Here is a 9467-nt window from a genome sequence, read left to right as displayed (position 1 = left end):
GTCGCGCCGCTGCCCGGCTCGCCTCCTCACCCCGTCTCCCCTCCGGCCTCGCGCCCGACTCCGCCTCAACTCCGCCGGAGCCGCGCCGCTCCTCCTCCGGCGCCCAAATCCGACTGGCATCCGCCGGATCCGGGGCCCGCCGACCCTGCCCGCCGTCCTGGCCCCGCAGGACCTCGCAGGCACCGCCATGGCCGCCGCGCCGCTCTGACCTCGCCGGAGCCCTTCGCTCCCAGGTCACGGATCCGCAACCCGCTTCGTCCCCGACCCGATCCGCGTTGTTTTTTTCGCGAGGTGAAAATTCCACTTAAGTCCCTGAGATCTGCAACTTTATCATGCCATGTTCATCGCCTCATAACACTCTGCATACTGCACCGTTTTGTGCGTGTAATATGTCAAATTGTTTGTCTCGATAAGTACTTCATTTCATTCCATTGCATCATGTTCATTTGAGTCCATCTTGATGCCCGAAATGCTGTTGGAAGAGTGCATGTTGATGTTAATCTGCTGAAACTGTTATAACATGCTCATTTGTCATTTTTGCCATGTTTGATGTGTGCATCCTATGAGGTTGATGTCTACATGTATTTTGATCTATGCCATGCCATCTTTCCAGAGGTGCAACCATGTATTTTTGTGAGTTGTGTGCTGAGTGCATCGAGCTTGTTAAGTATTGTACTTGCTGTTGTTGTTTTCCTGACAGATTCTGTTATATTTTGTTGCTATGTTAACCTGATGCTACAAGTCATTTCGTGCATTATTACGGAGATATTCACTAAGGATGTTTTGTTATACATGTCTTGCTCTATCCATTCATGCCCCTGGTTGCATTTATAGCTTGCTGTAGATTGTTCATATCTTGCTCCAAAGTTGCTAAATGATGTTGCTGTCAGCCTGTTAACATTAAGTTCAATGTTTCCATGATTGTTTGCTAGTGATCCATGCACCCTATGAACTTGATCTTGCCATGCTTAGCTTCATAAACATGTCTTATTACTGTTGGTTGCCTTTCCATGCCAGGTATTGCTCTGTGGTGAGTGGTTCAAGCTCACCAACATGCCTACTTATCGTTGTTCCTGCCATGTATGAATCTGTCATATAACTTGCCATGTTTACATGGGTGCCATCAGATTTTCTATGCCTTTTTGGCTCAAGGTCAGTAATGGACTTTTGTTCTATACAATTAGTAGATTCATGCCATGCCTATGTTTTCCATGATAAGTTCCTGTAACATGTTGTTTGATAGCTCTAAACATTGCAACCTGATGTTATTTCTGCAAAGTCTGAAACTGTTATTATTTGCAGTCTTACCATGTGTGTTTGAGCATGTTCTAGTGATTTCTGGGGATATCTCAGTGTTCATGTTTTGTTATGCTTTACCTGTACTTCATGCCCATGCCTTTTGTTATTATGTTGGGGTGCTGTAGCTTATTGTTTTGATGCTTGCAAGATGCCTAGTTGCTGTTATGGACAGATTGTTGTTATGACTTGTATGGAGTGTATGTGTTGAACCGTTGCTCCGTTTTGAGTGTGCTCTATATGAAACTTGCTTGATTTTGCATATAGCTTCATATTACCATGTTGCATCCTTGTTTTGAGGTGTTTGCTTGATGCTTGTATGCATTTTGCATCGATGCCATGATGAACTTGTTTCGCTCATATCTTCTAGGCCGTAGCTCCGAATCTAATGAACTTTATATGTAACTTGATTAGATTTTCGTGTAGATCTTCTTGATGCATCTTAACTTGCTGTTTAACAACTTCAACTTAATGTTTGTTCAGTTCTGGACCAATTTCGAAATTTGCATATGAGGACTTACCGGAATTGTTATATGTTGTTCCCGGCCTCATTTAAACTAGCCTTGATGTGTTGTTCTTGTTTGCATCATCTCTTGCCATGAGTAGCTTCATGTAGCCTTTTTCATGAATCATGCTTGTTGTGCAACATGTCTTGTCTATGTGTGGTGCGTTTACTATGTTATGTGCTTCTTCTCGATAGTTCCCGTTTCGTTACGATCGTGAGGATTCGTTCGTCTACGCTCGGTTCGTCTTTGTGGCTTCATCTTCTTCATGGACTCATTCTTCTTCCTTGCGAGATTTCAGGCAAGATGACCGCTACCCTGGATCTCACTACTATCATTGCTATGCTAGTTGCTTCGTTCTATCGCTATGCTGCGTTACCTATCATTTGTTCTTCAAGCCTCCCAAGTTGCCATGAACCTCTAACGTTTGACACCCTTCCTAGCAAACCGTTGTTTGGCTTTGTTACCGCTTTGGTCAGCCCCTCTTATAGCGTTGCTAGTTGCAGGTGAAGTTGAAGATTGCTCCATGGTGGACAGGATTATGTTGGGATATCACAATATCTCTTATATTATTAATGCAGCTATATATTTGGTAAAGGGTGGAAGGCTCGGCCTTATGCCTGGTGTTTTGTTCCACTCTTGCCGCCCTAGTTTCCGTCATACCGGTGTTATGTTCCTGGATTTTGTGTTCCTAACGCGGTCGGGTGATTTATGGGACCCCCTTGACAGTTCGCTTTGAATAAAACTTGTCCAGCAAGGCCCAACCTTGGTTTTACCATTTGCCTCACCACCACCTATACCCTTCCCTTGGGTCGGCCAACCCAAGGGTCATCTTTATTTTAGCCCCCCCGGGCCAGTGCTTGTCTAAGTGCTGGTCCGAACCGAGCAGCCTGCGGAGCCCCCTCGGGGAAACTCGAGGTCTGGTTTTACTCGTAGCTTGACTTATCCGGTGTTGCCCTGAGAACGAGATATGTGCAGCTCCTATCAGGATGTCGGTGCATCGGGCGGCTTTGCTGGTCTTGTTTTACCATTGTCAAAATGTCTTGTAAACCGGGATTCCGAGACTAATCGGGTCTTCCTGGGAGAAGGAATATTCTTCGTTGATCGCGAGAGCTTATCATGGGCTAAGTTGGGACACCCCTGCAGGGTATAAACAAGACCATTTATGTAAGATGATGTTGTATTCGTGTGGCATTGTATGCCTTTTGTATGTATCCCCATCTATTATGTAATGTTGATGTAATGATATCCACCTTGCAAAAGCGTTTCAATATGCGGGTCTATCCTTGGTGGGACCTTCGAGTTCCTTTTGGATAGGGTTGCATATTGGGCGTGACAATTGTCCTGTTCATCCTCTCAGCAAGACCATTCAACTGTGGTGTCTTTGAGGGAGTAAATTGATGCCTAATACCTTGCTGCTTGCAATATGCATCAAATGGCCCAATGTACTCTCCTCCATTATCAGTGTGAATGCACTTGATCTTCTTCTCAGTTTCTCTCTCAACCGAGGCTTGGAATTGCTTGAATACACCTAGTACTTGATCTTTGCTCCTCAAAGTGAAGGCCCAAACTTCCCTGGAAAAGTTATCAATAAAAGTCACAAAGTACTTAGCACCACCAAGAGATCTTACCAACATTTTCAAACATCGGAATGTATCAAGTCCAGCTTCTCGGGCTTCTTGTGAGGAGGTAGAGTCTTGAAGGCAACTCGGTGTTGCTTCCCTGCTAGACAATCTGATGTGAACTCCTTTCACACCCTTTAACAATTTTTTCTTCACTAGCACTGTCATCCCCTTCTCACTCATGTGCCCAAGTCTCTTGTGCCATAAAGCACAATGATCATCCTTCTCTAGTGCATTAACAGAAGTACTAAAGAGCTTAGCATAAACATGATACAAAACTGAGACCATTTTACCTCTTGCAACAATCATGTTGCCTTTGGTGAGCTTGTACTGCCCTTTTCCAAAACTGCTCAAGTAATCATCTCCATCAAGCAAACCAACCAAGATAATATTGAGACAAAGTGCCTCAACATGCCTCACAGATTTGAGGACTAACCTTGTACCATTTGCGGTCTCCAAATGCACATCTCCTTTTCCAATGATGGCTGCTCTATCATTGTTCCCCATCTTCACTACACCAAAATCACCAGATATATAGTTAGTGAAGAGCTCTCTGTGTGATGTAGCATGAATGGTAGCACCGCTGTCCGGTATCCAAATCATCTCGTCACCATCCACAAGGTTGACGGTTTCATCAGAAACAACAGTGATCCTCTCCTCAACAGTGGAACCAAATCTGCCCTCATTTTCTTCATGCATAACAAGCATGATGTCCTCTTCTACTGCAGTAATTCGGTTGCCCTCTGTGTCACTATCACTGTCAACTTGCTTCTGATCTTGTTTCTTATTTTTCTTTTTGTCTTTCTTCCACTTGTCACATTGCCACTTAATGTGGCCCTTCTGATGGCAGTGATGGCACTCATAATCAGCATACTTACTTTTTGATTTGCTCCTACCTCTTTCTGCCCCTTTACCTGGACCTTTGCTCTTGCTTTTCCCCCTGGACTGAGTGACTAGCACCTCTGAATGTGAGGAAGAAGTGGCTTCAGCCATCTTTCTGGACTCTTCATTTAGTACCCTGGTTTTCACAAGATTCCAAGTGACAACTCCATTAGGTGCTGAATTGCAAACCGTGACCTTAAAGGTCTCCCAGCTGTCCGGTAATGAGCCTAGTAGCAGCAAAGCTCTCACTTCATCTTCAAATGTTATTCCCATTGAAGAAAGCTGATTTATAATGCCTTCAAATGTATTCACATGATCTGCAATTAGAGTGCCCTCTTTGTACCTCAAGGACATCAATTGTTTGATCAAGAACATCTTGTTTGTACCTTCTTTCCGGGCAAACAACTCTTCCAATTTCTGCCATAAGGTGCGTGCATGTGTCTCATCAATGATATGGTTCAAAACATTATCATCGACCCATTGCCGAATAAACCCACAAGCTTGGCGATGAAGTACCTTCCACTGACCTTCCTCAATGCCCTCCGGCATCTCAGTGGAGAACACTGGCTTCCAGTATTCTTTCACATACAACAAGTCCTCCATCTTGCCCTTCCATGCTTGATAATTTGTACCATTCAAAGATATCATCCTGCTGGTATTCACTTCCATCTTTCACCACAAGAAACTCAGCAATTTGCACAAGCAAACCAAGGCTCTGATACCACTTTGTTGGGGCTGGACAGCAACAATGGCTGCACAAATTCACCGACACGGCAAATATGCACACTACACAGCCCCCTTTTCTTGTGATGAACTTTGAGGACAGCTTCAACCAACAAGTAAGCAGCGGAATAACACAAACAACATGCACAAGTGACACAGGATTTAACGTGGAAAAACCTCCTCAACTTGAGGAGTAAAAAACTACGGCTGTGGACCGACCGGTCCACACAACTTCACTATGAGAATGATGAGTACAAAGTCTTCTCTAGAACCTCTAGAGAGATTTACAACCCACTCTCCACGTTGCCAACCGGCAACAGCAACAACAACCACAAGAAGTAAGATTTCAGCAAAGCAGAGTTTACACAGCTTCTGTACCCTCCAGTGTTTTGCAAACTGCTCTTAAACCGCTGAACCAAACAGCACCAAATTTGGCAGACAAATAGACACACGAGTTCCTGAGATCCCCTCCAAATTTCAGCTCAATCGGACATCGTTTGCCTACCCAAACTGTTCGTCTCCCAAAACTACTTTGTTCTGAAACTCCAGCAGTCAGAGCTGACAAAACCATTCTCAATCTGATGCTCCACTGACCCAATCCTCAAACCAGCTAACCAGATCGAAGTACTCAAAGTAAGGAATGAGCTCACCAAGTTTGGGGTCGATCCAAGCACGTTTGAGCCTCCAATCACCAGCTTGAACACTGTCTAGTCAGATGCAGCAAATCTGGATAGAACCTCTGCTTCTTCTTCTTCCTCTCTCTCAGGTTGTGTTTTCTCTTGTGTGCTCTCTCTCTCACTCTCACGAATGGCAGCCACCACCAGCAAGGGGTGGAGTGGCTAGGGTTTTCTCCTTGCTCCCTTCACCAGGAAACACTCACAACCGTTGGATGCAGAACAGATCAACGGTTCATTTGTGTTGGACTTGTGTGGGCTGATGTTGGGCTGCCAACACACCTCCATGTGGAGGGACTTAGCCCAACACATTGTTGGCTAACAAAGAACTCTCTACAACTAAGACTATTTACTGTTGGGAGACATAAGTTTCAGACAACAGGTTCTCTTGTTCTTACAAGTTCAATTCAAAATTAATTGGACATTAATCAAGCAGCTTTTTTCCCATTTATTAAATTTTCCCGTGGTCTTGTGTAGGAGCAGAGAGGGGTTGACAGAGAACAATGCTAGTTTCTTGTAATCGAGGGCTCAGTTAACGGTTAGCTAGTTTTTAGAGTCTCGTCACTACCTAGAAATAAAAGGAAAGCACCACAAGGAGCTTATTATTTCATCAACTGTATTTCATGTATGTAAATTCTTACAAACAAAAATTATATATATATATATATATATATATATACATGGAAGAATCATCAATACAACAAAAACATACTAGCCTATAATATTCTGGTACTCCTACTTCATTTTCTAACAATGGTTACTGGATCACTTGTACAAATCGTCTTCATCCTCATCAGCTGCCGCTGAGGTGTGGACGGCAACTTCTGCCGCCTGCGTCTGCGCCGGGAAGCGGAAGTCCGTGCCGAACCCCCTAGACTGCTGCAGCGTATGCGCAAAGGCCTGGTACTTCCTGATGTCGGTGTCGCTCACGCTCCTCCTCGCATACTTCATTGACTCCTCGAAGTGAACCGCCTTAATCTGAGCCACCTCGTCTTCCTGCCCGCCGTCCACCTCCATGGTGTCTTTCCCCATCCTCTGCCTCTCCATGTCCTTTTCAATGTCCTCCCTGATGGCGTACTTGCACGCCCTCTGGCAGACCTCCATGATGTCGGCACCGCTGAAGCCGGCGGTGAACCTTGCCAGCGCGCCGAGGTGGACGTCCTTGGCCACGGGAGACTTTCGGAGGCAGGCCTTGAAGATCTGGTGACGGGAGGCCTCATCTGGCAAGGGGATGTAGATGAGTTGGTCCAGGCGGCCGGGACGGAGCAACGCCGAGTCAATTATGTCGGGCCTATTGGTGGCTCCGATGATGAACACCATCTTCTTGGCGTTCATGCCTTCCATCTCGGTGAGCAGCTGGTTCAGGACCCTGTCCGCCGCACCGCCGGCGTCGCCCACTCTGCCGCCCCTTTGGGTAGCGATGGAGTCGACCTCGTCGAAGAACAGCACGCACGGCGCAGATTGATGGGCCTTGTCGAAGATTTCACGCACGTTGGCCTCGCTCTCGCCGAACCACTTGGTGAGCAGCTCTGGCCCCTTGATGCTGATGAAGTTGGCCTGGCATTCGTTGGCGATCGCCTTCGCCAATAAGGTTTTACCGCACCCTGGTGGCCCGTAGAAGAGGACGCCCTTGGACGGCGACATGCCGAACTTCTCGAATTTCTCTGGGTGCTCGACCGGGTATTGGACGGTCTCTTGCAGCTCCCTCTTGACGCCCTCGAGGCCGCCGCCGTCGTTCCAGCTGACGTTGGGCACCTCGACGACGGTCTCACGAAGCGCGGACGGGTTCATGCCGACGAGAGCCGTCTAAAGGTGGTCATTGGTGACGGCCATGGAGTTCAAGATCTCGGCATCAATGGTGTCGTCCTCTAAGTCGATCACGTCCATCTTCTCCCTGATACACTGCAGAGCCGCCTCGGTGCAGAGCGCGGCCAAGTCGGCACCGACGTAGCCGTGTGTATCCTTTGCAATCACCTCTATGTTGACGTCCTCATCCAGCTTCATGTTCTTGGTGTGGATGCGGAGCACTTCGAGACGCCCGAGCTCGTCCGGCACGCCGATGTCGATCTCGCGATCGAACCTCCCGAAGCGCCTCAAGGCAGGGTCGATGCTGTTGGGACGGTTCGTTGCACCCATGACAATGACGTGCGCACGGGCCTACATGCCGTCCATGAGCGTCAGCAGCTGGGAGACGATACGCCTCTCAACCTCGCCGTGAGTCTTCTCCCTGTTCGGCGTGATGGAGTCTATCTCATCGATGAAGATGATGGAGGGCGCGTTCTTCTCAGCCTCCTCGAAGGCCTTCCTCAGGTTGCTCTCGCTCTCTCCGGCCATTTTGGACATTATCTCTGGGCCGTTGATGAGGAAGAAGAAGGCCCCAGTCTCGTTGGCCACCGCACGGGCGATCAACGTCTTGCCTGACCCGGGAGGGCCGTAGAGGAGGATGCCCTTGGGAGGCTTGACGCCAATGCTCTTGAAGATCTGCGGATGCCTGAGTGGCAGCTCGACGAGCTCCCTGATGAGAGTCAGCGGTTTCCCCATGCCACCCACGTCGTCGTAGCCGATGACGTCAAGCCTCTCCTCGTCCTCCCGCTTTACCGGCTCGCCCTCGCAGAAGATCTCCGTGTCGGGCGCCACGATGCAGTACTCCACCGTGGGGTCGATCTCCATGACCTTGAACTCGACGCTCCGCATGCCGCCACGCACGAGGAAGAGGTCGCCCTTGTGGAGCGGGCGGTAGGCGTCCAGGAAGTAGAGCTTGAGGTAGGCGTCGAAGAGGTTCCCCGCGATGCCCTCGACGGTGTCGTCCAGAGGGAGGATGTGCACGCGTCTGCCAAACTTGGCATCGTGGCACAGGTGCACGGACACGACGTCGGCGATGCGCACGCGCAGGTTGGAGCAGGCCACCTTGTTGATCCTGAGCTTGTGCCCCTCGCAGGTGTCGTCGGGCAGTGCCACGCAGACCGTGTTGTGGTGGCGTTTGCCCTTGAGCAGCACGATGTCGCCTTTGTATATGGAGAGCTTCTCCATGGTGTCGGGGTGGAGATTGCAGATGGAGTTGTCGTCGTTGGTGGTGGCCTCCTCCACCACCAGCCGGTTTGCCGCCTTCTTCGACGCCGCCGTGCTCGCCATCGCCTTCAACTCTCGTAGTCTCGTTGGTCGAGTTGCTGCTCTCGTGTATTACTCTCGTAGTTTGTGTTGGTGTTGCGGTGAAGAGGATACCTGGGAGTCAGCCCCCCTTTTGAAGGCCTGGCTTGAAGAATACGACTCGGGTTGGAAGGCCCGTACGTTCCAATTCGAGATCGTTCGCCTCATATTCGTCCACGTGTAGCTGCAAAGTAATCGCTAAGATGGATGTGCATGTGAGTGGCAGGGGCTTGCTCCATGGACAGTGGTGAGCGCTGAGAGGAGGGAGGAGAAAGGGTGGTACGGGGAAGAGCTCTCCCACCGGGCTCGCCATCAGCCTTCACCCGTTGGGCCCGTCCCCGGCAGCGATCGCCGACCGGAGTTTCTTCTTTTCTTCTCCCTCTGCCAAATTGATGTGAGCTTTTGTCTCCTCAGTTCATCTCTGCCTGAGTCCAGGATGGTGGCCACTGCAATGTACGGCTGGAGGCGCCAGCGACCTCAGGCGCCCTTCACTCGGCGGTAACCGACGCTTATTCTTCATCTCCCTCCATCAACATTATGTGTGTTCATGTCCTTCATGTTCTCTCCCAATTCATCTATTTTTATTTTTCAGCCTAAATGCTATCTACACATTTACGTGT

At 48.8% G+C, this 9467-nt stretch overlaps 1 pseudogene; it reads right to left on the bottom strand.

Moving 5' to 3' along the window:
* Nucleotides 1–6465: 6465 nt before the first annotated feature.
* Nucleotides 6466–8832, bottom strand: LOC119281106 (annotated as a pseudogene).
* Nucleotides 8833–9467: the final 635 nt, after the last annotated feature.

Source organism: Triticum dicoccoides, chromosome 3B (genome assembly GCF_002162155.2).
Source record: "Triticum dicoccoides isolate Atlit2015 ecotype Zavitan chromosome 3B, WEW_v2.0, whole genome shotgun sequence".
Taxonomy (NCBI): Eukaryota; Viridiplantae; Streptophyta; class Magnoliopsida; order Poales; family Poaceae; genus Triticum; species Triticum dicoccoides.
This window is presented reverse-complemented; position numbering and strand designations above follow the sequence as displayed.